The 17,687-nt window shown below is 41.7% G+C and overlaps 1 protein-coding gene across 6 annotated transcripts in view; it reads right to left on the reverse strand.

Annotated features, from left to right (window-relative positions):
- Positions 1 to 17,687, reverse strand: part of LOC147918000 (uncharacterized) — a 67,579-nt gene that overhangs the window by 3,806 nt on the left and 46,086 nt on the right. For 2 of the 6 annotated variants that reach the window (XM_087444442.1, XM_087444468.1), the window contains 2 exons: positions 2,815 to 2,949; positions 833 to 924 (listed from right to left, as the gene is read on the reverse strand). The gene's annotated coding sequence lies outside the window, so the exon portion shown is untranslated. The other 4 variants (XM_087444461.1, XM_087444445.1, XM_087444474.1 and 1 more) reach the window with 4 other exon arrangements.

Raw genomic sequence — 17,687 nt, forward strand, 5'->3', positions numbered from 1 at the left:
CACTTCCTTCTTGAAACTCTCTCTTGGTTTCCATAACACCATGTTTTCCTCCTCTTCTCCAGTCACTCTTTATCTGCTTCCTTTGCTGGCCCCTTCTCTACCTCATCTCTACAATTTAGAATTCCTCAGGACTCTACCCCGGGTCCTCTTCTCTTCTCATTCTGTAAGTTCTCTCCATGCCAACAACTCCCAAATTTACATTTCCCGCTCAGCTTCTCTCTGCAGACCTGTATAGACAACTGCCAAGTTGATATCTCTCTAGATGTCTCAAACTTAACAAGATCAAAGATGAATTCTTCATCTCTATAGAGCCTCCCTCCTAAGTGTATTTTTCCTTCAGTCTTCCACATTTTAGTAAATGGCACCTTCATCCACCCAGCTGCTCAAGCCAATAATTTAGGAATCATTCTCGACACCTCTCTCCCTCACCCCAACCCTCCCACATTAAGTTTAAATATTTTGCTGAGTGAATGAAATCTCAGATTCAGTGTTTCTTCTTCAGAGAGGAAGGATACCTTAATGCCACCAATCTATACGAAATTCTCCATTACACTCTTTTCATAGCATCCTGTGTTTTTCCTTCACAACATTTTCCATGTTTTATAATTATACATGTAATTATGTGATCATTTGTGTAACATTCATCTCTCTCACTAGGCTCCATGAAGGTAGGGACCAAGACTGATTTGTTCATCCCTGTATTCCTAGCACTTACTATAGTACGTGGTATTTACTCAAAAAATATTTGTTGAGTAAAAGTTGAACTTTTTCCCCAAGATCATCTTTCTAAGCTAGGCATGCTCTCTAGTGCTACCTCCATCAGGGTACTCACCAAAACCCCAAGGGTCACGATACTGCAGTGCTCATCCTGGAGGTGAGGAGTTTGAGGAGTTCAGGAACCCCTTTCCCAAAGGTGACACTCACCTGGATGAGGACAAAGAAAAAAATTTCTAAGTGGATTAAAAAAATCAACAATATCATTTTGTTACTGAATATCTTAAGAGAAGAACAGGTTTCCTATTTATTCTATAATATTAGTTTAAGAGGAAGATGTTTACCTCCCATGTAAATAGAATCAACTTCCAATTATTAAAGAGCATATTATCTAATCTGTAGATATTTCAAGGCCCTTGTGACTTTCCCTCCTTCCCAACTGTGCATTTTATTTTCAGACACTGGAAAAATACTAAGAGCAAATAAAATCAATTTTTCTACTTTTTAAATTTCTTGGCATTTAGTGGGAAAAAAATACCTCATATTTTTGCTACCACCCATTCTTTATTAGTATAGAGAATTGAGAGCTAACTGTAAAGGTGAAAGAGACAAAATTCCAGATACGCTTTTGAATTCACAAAGTGAATACCATTCACAGTCCTTCCCTACTCTCAACTGTAACTCTACATGGCAAGCATTCAGCAAGAAAATTTATTTTCATATACTTTTGGGGGAACATGGGGCTGAACAACCGGGCCACATGATTTTCTTTGATTGAGTGCCTACTGGGTGCAAAATGCTATACTGAATTGAGCTACATAAGTCAATAAAACACTGAGTTACTGGTGGAGCAGAACAATTTCCAACACTAGTCCTTGTAAATTAGAATTATAACTCTGAGCCTCCCCCTTTGCCCAGAATTTATAGTTTTGAAATTGCAAGGAAGAACCAAGTTCCAGACTGTCATAAGGCCAAATTATTTAGGAATCTTTAAAAGGAGACTCTATAAGGTTACTACAAAGTTGTAAATAAATTCACCAATTAATCTGACCAAGCTCAGAATCACCTCTAAAATTCCAATTTCAGCTCTTCCCATGATCTTTTCCCACTTTCCTGCTCTAAGAAGTCAAGTTTATTACAACTATGTCATGTTTAACAAATTTCATTTCTATGCTATGACCACTGCTCCATAAAAGGCATAGTATCAAACTTAGAATGTGGAACTAAAAGGCCTCAGGATTCCATTCCTAGCTCATTCTTAATTTCTGGCATGCCAACTACTAAAAGGCTTCCTCTCAGAAAAAGTACACAATAGGAAGAACCAATATTTTCCAAACATGTGGAGAAAAGAAAACTATACAATGGGCATGTACAGAAAACCTTGGTCCAAACAAAATACTAATATGTTTTCATACTCACAGGGTAAAAATGCATCTATCATCCTTCCAGCTAACAACTTTAAGCAAGCAAATAAAAATTTATATTAAGCTAAAGAGTTTTGACGAAATTTAAGCATTCAAAAATGAATTTTGATAATGGCTACCCAAAGTAAAATTTCAGGACAAATGTCCTTCTTTGTGAAATTCTCCTTGATTTCCAACTATCCTCAGGAATGTCCTCTGTGGTCCCACAGCATTATATTCACAACACTATTACAACACTTATAAAACTGTATCTGTGTTATGTGTAGACAGGGAACTCCCTGAGGAAAAGGTTATCATCTCAGCACCCAACACCCAATGGAAACTCAATAAACATGCTGGTTGATCCAAGTATTATAATGAGCTTGGGGCTTGTGTATCACTACCCTTGCCTCACACGCAAATCAATGATGACATGATAAATATCTGTTTAACTTCTCACCACCTGCCCTTCCTACGAGGGGAGTTACTGCAGAAGTCCCTGCTCACAGAAAAGCATAAGGTAACTGCACTTATAGTTCTGACTTGCATTTAACTTGATGACCTTTGCCTTGGGAACTGCTATGATAGTGAACAAATGTAGTTTTAACCTATAAGAGACCCTACAGAAACAGAAACAAAAATACAACATACTTAAATTGAATCACAGAAGTTATGTGCTCATCACCAGGCTCTTTACCTTTCAAGATGTCCAATTTGCTCTCTCTTCTACATTGGGACACAGAGGAACTTTCCAAGAATGATCTCTGCCTCCCAAATGGAAGGGAATTTTTAGATCAAAGTGGAGTGATACCAGCTAGTCCCACATTCAGTCCTACAAGGATGAGAAGAACAAAAAAATTCATACCCCAATTCACACCAACTGCAAAGAAAATCACCCATTCCTCAATGCTCTGTGGCCAAAATGATATTTGGAAGAAAGAGTAGTAAGAAAATAATTAGGTCAAAAATGGGGAAGGAAGGCAAAAACCACTAAAACTCAAAATGCAAAGTTGGAGCACTGTAGCCCAAATCCACCCCATTGAAGACTAGGAAGTTCAAAAAAGTAAAATCCACTAGACCCAAAAGCCTCATTCTAATCATTGTTTTTAACCTTCTCCACAACCAAGAACAGTCACCACAGGTTGCAAAACGGATTTTTATTTTATATCTTTTCTATGCCCTTGTTTTTAGCATGGTGGAGATGCTGAAAAAAATATTGCAAAGCCTAAAACATAAATGGCCATAAGATAATTTAACTTTCAAAAATCAGTGGGTCTAGAGTAGCAGTTCTTAACCTGGGATCCACTGCCTCCCAACGGGTCTGTGGAGAGACTTAAAGGAGAGGGCAGCTGTGAACTTGCTGGGGAAAACATCAATCTTCATACTCACTAACCTCTCAGTAAAAGTTAGCACTGCCTTCAATTGTGAATGTCAGTAATGACCCGGGGTAGTATTAGCAATCTTGTAACTGTGTCACCAAGAGAAACCACAAGACACTTTGACGCCACATTACAGTCATTGTAGATATCTCAACATAATATTTACACTCATCACTACTTCAAAATTATAGTATTGTCGTATACTATTGTAGCTAGATCTGCTGCTACATTTTGTTATGTAATTTTACAAAGAAGCATGATAAATTACTGTATCACAATTGTTTAACATTTTGATGTCATTTGTAATTCTACGTATTTTATTTTATGCATTTAAAGAACATGATTCTCAGGGCCGGCCCGGTGGCGCAGCGGGTAAGTGTGCGCGCTCCGCTTCGTCGCCCTGGGGTTTGCAGGTTGGGATCCCGGGCGTGCACTGACGCACGGCTTGTCAAGCCATGCTGTGGCGGCATCCCATATAAAGTAGAGGAAGATAGGCACGGATGTTAGCCCAGGGCCAATCTTCCTCAGCAAAAAAGAAGAGGACTGGCATTGGATGTTAGCTCAGGGCTACTCTTCCTCACACACACAAAAAAAACATGATTCTCAGAAGGGGTCCTATGCTTCATTAGATTGCCAAAGGGGTACATGGGACATAAAGGGTTAAGAACCTCTGATCCAGAGCAAATAAAGTTACTATGGACGCTAACATCATAGCCACCAAGGCAGACAGACAAGTAAGTCATTCCACCAACATTATTTCATAGTTAAAGAAAGTTAAGCCACCAGGAAGCCAAGCAACATGTCCAAGGTCACACAAATTTAGGGTCTGTATCAGCCTAGGTTAGCGCTCACAGCATGTATATTCCCACTCTCCCATGGGGATCTTTGCTTACATTTCTACAACTGTCATCACTATTACTGTCTTGCCACTAAATGGGGAAGAGGTATCACCTTTCAAAACTAATATAAAACCAAAATCCAGACAACAAAACAAGACAGATGCATCAGGTACTCCTTTTGGTTCCTTGATCAAGCATGCTGCTATAATTGTTAAAAAAGCTGAATTTGGTCTGTTCCTGAGATAGTAGTTTTTCAGAAGTGAGAAAAAAGTTGGACTACATAATCTCTAATATCAGAGGTGTTCAAAGCACTTTGCAGATAGGCATTAACTTGTTAAGCGCTGCAATGTGTTATGAGTGGTCACTGCAGTGCTATCAACACCTCATAAATAGGAAAATTGGAAAATAAATATGAGAGATTTGTTCAACGTCACATATAAGTTAGTGGGAGAGCCAACTTCCTGATTCCAAGTTCAAGGCTCTAACCCCTATACCAAGTCACCACGATCAAATATTTAGTTGATTATAATGCTTGTGAAATCTCAGTACTTTTTTCTTTCCCTACAAGCCAGAGAGCATTTTCTTTTGATTCACAGGAGCAGACACCTCTGAAGGCTATGGGGAAAATATCCCATAGAATAAATTCCAATGTACATAAGTTCCTTTTTAGCTTATGCTAATCATCTAAGAATCCAGGTCAGGAATCCTTAGCCCAAGAGCCAAGTTACATACAATTTGCCTTTTAAGAGAATAGTATGGAAATTGTTCCTTCATCTTCTAGTCAATGACCTCCTCATCTATCTATCATATCTTTTGGAACTATTGTCATCTTACATTCAACACTGTTATTACAAAGTAATATTCGAATGGTTCAATACCATTGGATCCTAGGTCCTAAAAGTATGAAATGTCACCCCTGTCTCAACTTTGCATTAAATTTTCTCTTCTTATCCAAATCATCAATTAATGGAGTCCTCATTCCTCAAAGCATCCTTATGCCATCTGACTAACTGCTCCTTTTATTAACTCATCTCTGTCCTTAATAGCTTGGGTCTTTTTCAATAGTCAGTAAGGAGGTCTTTCTTAAATTTGTACTTAGGACCATAGCATGATTCACACTAACATTAATTCCTTGCTAAAACTTCTCAAATCACTCGTATCCAGTCAAAAAACAAAATCAACAGTACAATTAGGTTGCACAATCTCCATGAAAAGTCAAAGTTTCTTAAGCCACACATGAGTCTTACCCACCTATATCCTTTTGTCCCCCACCACCATTTCTCAACTATTTTACTAATTATTCCTCCTACCTGCTAATTCTGATCCATCACTTTGTGCTCAGTGCACAAGAGTCCAAATCTCTGGCCCAAGAATGAAGACACAATCTTCAATATATCAAATGCTATCAAATACTCCATCACACACCATTGATCAAAATTAACTCGACATAGCCACGCAACCATTTTCCCACTAAAGTCACTGCCAATGATCCATCCATGTTTGTCTTAACCAAAGTCTGACTTTGCACCAATTTTATCCCACCTTAGAGTCTCTCTCCACCAAGAGTTATATCCATTTCTCTACCTTGTCTAATAACTTTATTAGTCCCCAACTGGGCTGCAATTGAGGCTCTAAGTCACTCCTCTCTATCACAGACCGGGGCTCTTGGAGGACAGATTTCAGGCTTCTCCTTCAGGCTTCGGAGCCTTCACATAAGGTCCCCAGCAACATTATTACAGGCCTCTGGCCCTTCCCTCTGAACATAATAAGCAACCCTGCTCTTGTTTTCCTTAGGATATCTCCATTTAACCAGGCTCACCCAACACTAACCAGTGACATCTTAATAGTCTTTGCAACTTTCAAAGGTCAATGACCAGGGCTCCACTTCGGAAATCACTGGTGTGTCCACGACCCCCACGATGACTCAGTGACCTAGACATCACCACCTCACCTGCTGGAGCTCTTTACTACTCATACATTCTTCTTAGCTTTCACTTCCCGCTACCCTTCAACAAGTCACTGGCCTGCAAAGTCCCCTTTACCTCTCTATCCATCTTCGGGGTCTTACAGGTCCCACCAAACTCAACTCGAATTCCCTTATTTAGCTCTCCATCTCGCCCCGCCAATGCCCCTTCATCCCAGGACCCTGGGACCGTCCCATCTTCTCATTTAGCCTCTCCAACCACTGCTTGGGACACAGCCTCTAAAAAAATCGAGAGACGCCTCCGTCTCTCCCCACCGCTCACTGAGCGGTGAGCAGAGGACGCCTCTCCACCTCCCCCCACAGGTTTCTCCAGACTCAACTCACTAAAGCCGCAACCTCGACCCCCGCCCCTTTTCTCCCTTCCCCCTCCCCACGGCTCTCCGCGGCTGTGGCTACCCCAGCCCCCAAACCGGCTCAAAACACGCGGACGCGGACCCGGCTCCCCCGAACCCCCGGCTCCGGTCCTTCCCCTCCCCCTCCCCCCGAGGTACCACTTACTCCCGAGGCAGGGGTGGGGGAGGGCGGAGGAGGAGCGGAGCAGGGGAGGGGGATTCGGTCCTGGGCGGCTCTCAGCCCCGGGGGGCCGGGGCCGGGGCCAGAGGCAGCGGCGGCGCAGCGTCTCCCCCCGGCGGCGGCAGCGGCGGCGGCGGCGCCGTCCCACTCCCGCAGGCACACATAGGCTCCATTGTCCGCCGGCGCCTCCCCCTTTCCGGCTCCCCCTCCCGGTACCGCCCCTTCCCCTCCCCTCGGCCCTCCCCCCGCCGCACCGCGCCACGAAAGGTACTGCCGGCCCCGCCTCGGACGCGAGCAGAGCAGCGCCCCCCTCCCCGAGGCCCCGGCCTCTCGCCTGGCGGGGGAATGGGGACTGCCCTTCCCCGCCTCAGCGCCGGGCCCCGCCGCCGGGAAGGGCCCGCCCCCTCCAAGGGAATGTCACTTGTCCCCCTCCCGGAACGCGCGCAATGGTACCAACCCGGCCGCTTCCTCCTCCCCCTCCCCTGCCTTCCCGGAGAGGCGCCGCCCCCCGAGCCCCGCCCACCAAGGTGCCTAGCCTCCTCGACCCCGCCCCTCCCTCCAATATTTTACTATGGGGCCGCCCACCGCGGGTACCGCCTCCTGCTTTGCATGGGTACGCCCACAAGGTCCCTTCCCCAGTTCGTCACCCGGACAGAGGTGACGCCTACTCCCCACCTTAAAGCGGCAGAGCTCTCTTTCTCAACTAAAAGAACCTCCCAAAGGGCCGGCGGGGTGAGAGGCGCGGCCGGGAGGGTCTCTTCTGTTCCACACCTTCCTCCCCACACACAGACACATCCGGAGCTCCCCACGGCCTCCCGCAGCACTGGGGAGCAACCCGAGGGGACTAGAAAAGGTGCAGAAGGGGGAAGGGCAGCGTGGAATTTGGCCATCTTTGACAGAAACGAATTGGGAGCTGCTGAAAGAAAGGGCCTTTCCCTTACACTTCTCTGGTCCCGGCTTAGTCCTCAGTCTTCAAGGGTACCCCCTCCCACCTCCAGGATGCAGTTCCGCCCTGCCCCATCCCCTCTCCGGTCCCTTGTCTTCACCCCTCACTCTGCACTGTTTTTGCTGTTGCCGGCTTTCTCCCTCCCAAGGGAGCAGGCCCCTCTCGGGGTTGCACTCTCCTCCACCCTCTCCAAAGCAGATTCTCGCCAGGGTCCTGCAGACGCGGTGGCTGGTGCAAGGTTTCTCCTTCCGTACGGGGCCCAGCCCAGCCCAGCCCCGCGCACGCATCTCTACCTAGTGCCCATAGACGACATTCTGCCCAGACTCTGGAATCGCTCACAACAGCTTTTTAACCTCAGTATCGCTGCCCTGATTTCTGAAGGCCTCTGCTTTGGAGAGCTCAAAGCCCAGGCATCCCGGCAGGGTCCCCTGTGAAGTGAGAGGGTAATCCATTAGATTGCACTTTTTCTCAGAAGGAAAAATGACGGCATCATGGTGAGCGCATGTTGCTGAATAAAGCTCAGATTCTGGCTACCCCTGTTTTATCTTTGTGGCCCGCGTTGCAGCCGTGACCAACTGTTATTACAGACCTGTCTGTTCCACAGCCCTCCCCAGAACACGCTGTTGTTACATCTCTGTGTTTGTGCTTTATAGAATCTTGATCTAAGATGTTTCTGCAACTGTGTGCACTCGTCGCACAGCTTTTCTGAATCAGCTACGTGAAGACTCCCTATGTTATAACGTATTCTCCCCGAAGATAGATGGAGGCAAAATGGCCAAGAGAAGTAGATAAATTTTCTTCTGCTTTTGCTTCCATCACCCATGGTTTTAACCACGATACTTATTTCTATGTCAGTTTCCTTGTATATAAAATAGGAAACCTTCCTTGGGGCAATCTTTTAACGAACGGTGCTGGTTGGAAAGGATGGTACAAGAGAGCCCTAAATGATAAAGCTTTCGAAACCATTTAAAACTCTTGACTGGCCATATAGGTTTCTATACCTTGCCTCCCCAGCTTAGAGCCTATGAAAAACTGTTTTTTCATAGCAAGATGTTTTCTTTTTGTCTTCCATTATGACTGAGAATATAAAGAAAAAAGACAATAGTAGGTGTAAACAATATAAATCTAAGATCAATTGAAGGATTCTAAATGGGAAATAATTAAAATAAAATGTTTTTTTGTCAAGTTTGGCAATAGAATATTTGATGTAACATAGGTAAGAACCTCTGTAAGAGAAGGCAGGAGGAAAAAGTCAAGTATGGACATACAAAAAGACAACTAAACCCAGGAATATGCAAGAAACATTTGAGATTGCTAATATAGGTGGAAAGAAAGGATTCACAGACTCTATTTATAAGAGAAAACTACCATTAAAATAAGCTCTGGACTGGGATGGTCCAGACCAGATCACCTCTACTCAGAAAGCTCAAAAACAAGCTCATTATAACAATAACACACATGCAAAAACGTCTTAACCATTTTACTAGGCATTATACCCTCACTCAACTGTAGTGTCAAAGTTCAAAATTATTTACTGAACCAGAAGAAAAATGTAAATGAATATTAAATTTGTAACACTTGGGTAAAAGAGTATTAATATTGAGAATTTAAGCATGCTAAACGTCATGAAATCCAAAGGTTAGAGTCTCCGTAGTGATGTTAATTTAGCTACATTGCACATGGGATAGAAATGCATTTTAAAATATTATTTATTCTATCACATAGTTTATCTATTTTACTAGAATTTTTGTCCTCAGAATTTTCCAACTTACATGCATTTCCATTTCACTTGAGAAATAATTCTATCTATTTTGCTGTATAGGGGTATAGCACACTATATATACATAAAAACTAATGGATAATAATGAAATCATTTTTAAAAGCATCCTATAAATAAAAGCTTCAAACTTTCTGCCACTCTAGAAATTCTAAGATAAATCATTTTTTTTAATCCAAATGGTAAAATTGTTAAAAATAAAGGCTTTTGAGATTAAAGAGATCTTGGTTTAATTTTTCACTTTCTGAAATTTGCTTCTCATAATGATGATGAGCACTCACTGTGATGCTAACATGGATGATATAAGGTTGGCTTCTTAGTTCTTCAACTAATCACAACATGTGTTATTTAAGTTTGCCTCCAGTCCTTTCTACCTGTAAACTTCTCTTTCAAATGCTTTTGTTCCTTGGGCTGGCCCCATGGCTTAGCGGTTAAGTGCGCGCTCCGCTACTGGTGGCCCGGCTTTGGATCCCGGGCGCACACCGACGCACTGCTTCTCTGGCCATGCTGAGGCCACATCCCACATACAGCAACTAGAAGGATGTGCAGCTATGACGTACAAGTGTCTACTGGGGCTTTGGGGAGGAAAAAAGGAGGAGGATTGACAATAGATGTTAGCTGAGAGCTGGTCTTCCTCAGCAAAAAGAGGAGGATTGGCATGGATGTTAGCTCAGGGCTGATCTTCCTCATAAATAAATAAATAAATAAATAAATAAATAAATAAATAAATAAATAAAAGAGGTTAAAAAAAATGCTTTTGTTCCCTCAGCTCTTGATAAACTTATACCTAAATTTTAGCCTTGGAAGGAACCCCCTCCTATTTTATAGATGAGAATTCGAAGACATAGAAGTTTAATGACTTGCCGAGATAATGCCCATTTTTAAGGACTAGAATTTAAGTCCAACACTCTACAGCACTGTTCTAATTTCCAAGGATTGTTCATTCCTAACTATTTATTATTGTAGGAGAGAACATGAAGGTCTACCTTCGGAATGATGAAATTAAGGCTCAAAAAGTTTGAGCCCACTTAGCCAGCCGGCGCTAGAGTTTTAAGAGGCCCTAACAAATTCTTGCCTTGGTTAAAGCCCTGAGTTTGTCCATGATTTCCTGCTGCTTATACTGTTTCTTACCAATTCATCTACCTCATTGTCCAAACCAAAACTGGCAAATTTCAACCCCAAAGGACAACTACCAAGAGAGTCATATATGACTGAAAATGAAAGATTAGAATGGGATGGCATCTTGACTTCCATAGTGCTATGCCCAATGCTGTAATAAAATAGCCAGGAAATGATTTCTTCTTTACGTTACCCATGAAGGAAAAACAAATCTCCCTATCCTAGCTTTCACCAGTCCATTTAAGTCCATTTAAGTCAAGTCTCAGAATTTCATCCCTGCCAGGAAAATTTAGGGCTAAGTGTCTCTTTTGTAAGGAAGAAATCAATATTCCCACCTCCTTCCTTTCTGTAGCTCCACCTGGGGCCATTGGCACTCTGATGTGAGCTTGGGTATTGTTCTGTGTCACCATATATCTGCTTCTTTTAATCTGGGAATTAGAGGCACCCTATCTGTGAAAGCTCTTACAGATCTGTGATGTGACACGCAGATCTCTTAAGAAGGTACCACCAATGCTTCCCCTTTATTTTCACATTCAAACCTATATGGTTGTGCCTCCTACCTTCAATGTCTGCCTTCTAAAAGTCAAGCTTTGTGACTTTTAGCCTGCTATTTCCTGAGCCATTAATGACTGATGTACAAATGCTGATCCCTGCCCCAGTTTTCCAATGTAACCATAGTCCATCATGGCTTAACAAGAAAAAAATCTAAGTTTTCCATGTGCTCTAACCATTTCTCCCCAAATCTCTTGATCTTCATGCCAGATCTTCACATCTGTCTTTATAGTCCCATGCCACTTTTCCTTTTCAGTTTCCACTAATTCACTATTTCATTTCTTATTCTTAACCTCTTTCCCAACAATAATTCTGTGTAAGTACTTCTACTACTTCATTTCATTTTTCTTCTCTTAGACATTTCTCTAGGAATTTTGCCTTTCAGATACACCTATTTTATTTTTCCTGGGTCTGCCTTCACTGCTGGACTCTTCCCACTTCCCATAATCAACCTCTTCCCAGCTTCTCTGGAACTGCTACCCAGCCACCGCAGCTTTGACCTCACCTCCATGGTTTGCATCCAGGTTGCTCTCACGAGCCACATTGCCTTTTTGGAATCCTTGACCACCTATCACTCCAGCAATGGAAATTCCTAATGCTGAGATGTACCCATATATCTTTGTTTCCACTCCTGGGCTCCAGACATTACTAGAAAAAACATTAAACCAAGAAAATGGATCCCAACCAAAATTCAGGCAATGAAACTTCAACTGAACTTTATTACATTTTACTTGGCAATCCTTTTATGTATCCTCATTGCCTCCTACATCATTTCCCACAGAAATTATTCCAAATTTTATCCACTACTTCTCCTCCTTGTCATCTCATCCCGCCTCTAAGAGTTTTGCTCAGTTAACTCTCTTCCACTTACTTACCCTTTGCTTTAGTATCTTCATTAAAATCTTTCTTACACCAATACTCTTTTTTTCCCTTTCTTTTTATTCTCAATTTATCCAAAGGGTAACCTACATTCTCTGCCTCCACAATTCATTTTCCTCCTCTGTAATTAACCCAACCATTCTACCAAAATTCTCTCTCCGATATGGCCAAACTTAATTGCCAAACCCATCCAATGAATATCCTTTCCTTTCTGAAGCTCTTATAGTTTGAATTCCAAGATATGATGATATTTTGGTTTTGTTGTCTCCCTTCCCCCAATTTTATTGAGCTATAATTGACATATAACATTGAATAAGTTTAATGTACACAACATAATGATTTGATTTATGTATATAATGCAAAATGATTATCACACTAAGTTTAGTTAACATCCATCACCTCAATTTTTGTGTGTGTGATGAGAACATTTAAGAGCTACTCTCTTAGCAACATTCAAGTATACAATAAAGTATTGTTGACTATAGTCACTATGCTGTATATTATATCCCCAGAACCTATTTATCTTATAACTGGAAATTTGTATCTTTTAAACACCTTTGGCCATTCCCCTCCTGCCTCTGGTAACCACCAACCTATTCTTTCTGTGAGTTTGGTTTTTTTAGATTCCACATACAATGAGATCAGACAGTATTTGTCTTTCTCTGTCTGATTTATTCATTTAACGTAACGCCCTCAAGTGTCATTCATGTTATTGCAAATGACAAGATTTCTTTCTTTTTATGGATGAATAATATTCCACTACATGTATATGTATGTATATATTTTCTTTATCCATTCATCTGTTGATGGACACTTAGATTGTTTCCACGTCTTGGCTATTGTAAATAATGCTGCGATGAACGTTGGGGTGCAGAGATCTCTTCAAGACAGTGATTTCATTTCCTTCAGATAGATTCATAGAGGTCTGTCTTCTTCACTGATTTAAATTCTTCCTGTCATCTCCTAATTGTGAATGTTCCTTAAAGACCTTGGATCTTTGATCTTTTCTCTCTCCACTTCTCCCTCGGATATCTCTCTCACTTTCATAACTTCAGCCGTCACCTCTTTGCAGATGCCCAACACATCTACAGGTCTAGCTCAGGCCTCTGTTGAGCTTAAATCCCACATTTCTACCTACTCAGCTTGCCCATCTAGAAGTCAACTTAACATGTCAAAAAACAAACTCACCATCGTTCAAAATTAAGTCTCACCTCTGAATTCACTGTCTTTCACTTAGGCTCAAAACTTTGGAGTAATCCTGACTCAGAATCTCCATCTGTCTATGTATCTTCTCAGTCACCAGTGTCCACAAATTCCTCCTTAAATCAATTCCTTGTTTTCTGTCCCCAAGTTGGGACTGTTGTAATAGCCTCCAAATAGACATTCCTACCTCCAGCCTCTCTCTTCCTCAGTCAATTCCCCATGCTCTTTCCAGATAGACCTTTCTGAACAACCTGTTTATATACATTATGGTTCCTGAAGTGCCTACTGCTTTCTAATCACTTAAGCTCTACTGGTTCTTCTGGGCCCATCTAGGCCCAATGTGGTACAAGAGGGACAATATTGGCTTTAGAGTCACCTGGACCTGGGTTTGAATATTGGTCTGCATTTTACTAGTCAAGTAACTTCAAACAAAAGAAAAAAAATATTATTTTCTTTCTCATTCATTTCAGTAGTAAATGTTTATATCACCAATTTTAGGACATAGCCTAGATATGCAAACTTTTAATATCACTACCTTTCACTGTAGTTCCCTGGCTTCCCCTATATCCTGAGAGCAGAATCTTACCCCTTTCTGTGTTCTGCAGTCATTTAGTCATTGCTATATTTATTGAGCATCTACTAAGTGCAGGGCATCTTGGGGGTACAAAAATGAATCAGATATCCAATTTTATCCTCAAAGTGTAATCAGACATATATGAAAGATTCATTCATTTAAAAGAAAAGAGTTTGGTAAGTGCCTAATTTGTGTCAAGTATTGTGCAAAGTACTCAAGATTCAAATAAATATAAGACATGTTCCCTGATGTTGGGATCTGGGATCTGTTTAGCTAGGAATACTGACAAGTAAACATTTATAATCAATTATAATAAGTGCTATGATATGAATAAATACCAGGCGTTTGGGGCACACAGAGGAGAGGTATCTAAGCCAGACAGGAGAGTCAGGGAATGCAATAAGACCTGAGCGGAATTTTAAAGAATGAGTAGGAGTCAGCCAGGCAAAGGAATCAGCAATGTGCAAAGGCTCAGCTATATGACAATGTATATAAATAACCACAATACAAGACAGAAAGTAATAAATAAATAGCAGAGCACAGGCAGAAAGTAAAATAGCAATCAGAGGAGATACATATTTGGGGGTTGGGTGAGGTGAGCAGAAACTGCTTCGTGGAAGTGGAGGCATTTGAGGCAACCTGAAGGGGTCAGGGGTCAGGTTGATTCAAGGATGCAGTGGGGCAGGATGCTTCTTTGTCTTCCCAGCATTCTGTGCAGTGTCCTGCACACAATGGCACAACACCTTGTCTGCTGTGATGATGATAATGATGATGATGATGATGATGATGATGATGATGATGATGATGACGACGACGATATCTAGGTTTTTCTCATGAAGTTGGCTCTTCCATTTTCCCAGAATGCCTATAAGGGGAGACTCAAGATTCAACAGAGCCATTCCCGGGTGGAGGAGCTCTCAATCAGACTGCCTGGCTTTGAATCCCAGCTCTGCCATTAGAGGGCTATGTGACCTTAGAAAAATTACTTAACCCCTCTACTGTTCAGTTTTTTCTTCCATAAAGTGGAGTGATGATAATATCTTCCTCATAGAGTAGCATGAAGGATAAATGAATGACTGCATGTAGACATGTAGGAACAGTGCCTGGCACATAGTAAGGGCCAAATAAAAGTTGGTTATTATTATTACATTTGGTTGTCTCTGGATTATCCACAGTGGGATTGGCCTTAGGGAAGATTTTAGGAGCACTGAAAAGGCCATCTCCTCAATACTTCCCTTATTTTCACACCAAATCTCACTCACTAGTATCTCTTCAACTCTCCTAACACACTCCTTTAAATTCTGCCATTAGAAATTTATACCTTTGGATTTATGATGTTACTTCCCCAGGCCCTTGGGAAGGGTAACACAATAAAGGGTTAGCTCTGTTTTATTTTAATAATTTATCTGGCCAGACTGCTATCTTCCTTAACTCCTAACTATACAGAGGGAATACTGTGGGGAAGAAAGAAAAAGCTAATTCGGAAGCTCGGAGAATCTTCCCCAGAAATTCAAGCTAGAAGGAGATACTTGGAGAGCTTTCTGAGCGCAGTAGGTCCTCTAGGATTGGAGGAAGGGGTGAGATTGGAGAGAGATGCCAAGAAGTGATGAGGAAAACAAAAACAAGGTCATCTGTGTCAGCAAAGACAAGCTTTACTAACTTAACAGTGCTGGCCTTGATTTTGTGACTCTTCATCCACCACCCCTTTCTCCACTCCGGGCTGTGTTTCGGAATAAATAATTTTGCTCAGGATCAATCTTGATTTATATCAAGGAAGAAGACTCTACAGGTGATCAAGAAACCCCTGGTTTAAAATTTCATAATGACTTTTACATGTTTGCTTTCTTAGCTATTGTTTGTCAATCAAAAATTAATAAGCACCTAATATGTGTCTAGCACCAATTAAGTAGAGTGAGAATTTCGTTAGAAACTGAAGAAATAGTCCTTGTCAGGAATCTTACAGTCCAGTTGAGGAAACAAAAGAAAAAGTTTAACAATAATTAATTCCTAAATTGTATTACAGATATGACACAAACTCTGGACTTTCAGAAAAAAAAAAAGCAATGAGTAGATTCTGGAGTAATAAGGGATAATTTGAAGGTTCAGAAGTTGAACTGGGCCTTGAAAACAGGATTTGGGCTGTTCCAGGAGGGGAAGATGACACAGGAGGGAGAGACAAGGAGCCAAGCCAGAGACTGAGAGGATAACAGCAAATGTGTGGACAAAAAATAATAGTAAAGGTGATTACAAATCATCAGAGTGACAGCTGCCATTTACTGGGTATTTAGTACGTGCATGTGCCAAGTACTATTCTAAGCCCTATGTTTATATTGTCTCATTTAATACACATAATAACCCATGAGGTATGAACTGTTCTCGTTCTACAGTTGAGGGGCCAGATGCTTCGAGGGGTAGGTAACTGTCCTAAAGTCATGCAGCTAAGTGGGAGCTGAGAGTAAAACCCAAGTTGGTCTGAGGTGCAAGTTCTTAACTGCCCCACACTACAGCCTCCCTTCAGTGGGGGTGTTGGGATGCAATGGGGAATACAGTTGGTTAAATAAGGTGGGAATTCATTACACAGAACGTAATTTAGAGAAAGTATACAAGAAGGATATACTGTGAGGTAAAAAAAAAAAAAGCCACAGTTTACTGAACACCGCTCATGGAATAGGCACCTTCCTTACAGTATTATCCTGAATGTGATTTATAATTATACCCATTTTACAGATGAGAAAACCAAAATGAAGAGGTTAAATGACTTGCCCAAGCCTCACAACTGTTAAGTAGCACAGTCCAGATTTGAACGTTAGACTGGCAGCAACGCCTATGTTCTTGTTGCTGTCTTGCACTGCCTCTCTCTCTCTCCTTGAGCAAGGGAAAAATTGTGTAAAAATAACACCACTGCAATTTGCATGGCATTCTTCAAAGCATTTTCATATTCACAGCCACATCTGCTTCTTATGATAACCATGTGATAGGTTTGGAAGATACCTCCATTATAATGAATAATAATAGTCATAAACAACATCAAAATAATAATATTAGCCCGCACTAATTGAGTGTTCCACAGACACCTGGCACTGTGCTAAGTAAAGACTTTACGTGGACTGTATGGTTGCCTTATAACAACTCTATCAGATAGGCTCTATTATTATCCCTACCTTGCACACGAGGAAACTGGGGCTCAGAGAGGTTAAGTGACTTAATGAAGGAGGCTAGGCTCAGGTAAGTTACAGAACTAACTCAAGGTCATGTGACAATGAGTGTGATTCCTGGTCTAGAACACAGATCCCCTGGTTCTACGTCCATGCATGCCCTTTTCATGTTAATATTCTAACAATTAATCTGCAGCTACAAGAAGGAAGATTTGAAGAAAGAACTACAACTGGCAAGGAGAGGAGCTGGAAGACTGCAGAAATTTAGGTGTGAGATGATGCAGACCCAGGTAGGGTAGTGTAAGGGGGAATGAAGAAGTGGCAAATCCAAGCACTATCGGAGGAAGACTATAGCAGCTCACTTCTACAGCATGTAAATATAGGGGAAGGAAGAATAGCTTATGGTTTCTAGCCATAAAATTGGTGGAAATGGGGGGTGTTGTAGTTAGAAATGGGAGTGGTTCAAAATGACACTGGCCCACACTGAGATAAGACTACACACCAACTAGGGATGGTTATATTTAAAAAGACAGACAATATCAAGTGTTGTGAGAATGGGGAGAAATTGAAACTCTCATCCATTGCTGGTGGGCTGTAAAATGGTGCAGCCACCTTTGAAAACAGTTTAGTAGTTTCTTAAAAAGTTAAAC

This window comes from Ceratotherium simum, chromosome 2 (assembly GCF_057802395.1).
Source record: "Ceratotherium simum simum isolate JZ-2026a chromosome 2, ASM5780239v1, whole genome shotgun sequence".
NCBI classification, from domain to species: domain Eukaryota; kingdom Metazoa; phylum Chordata; class Mammalia; order Perissodactyla; family Rhinocerotidae; genus Ceratotherium; species Ceratotherium simum.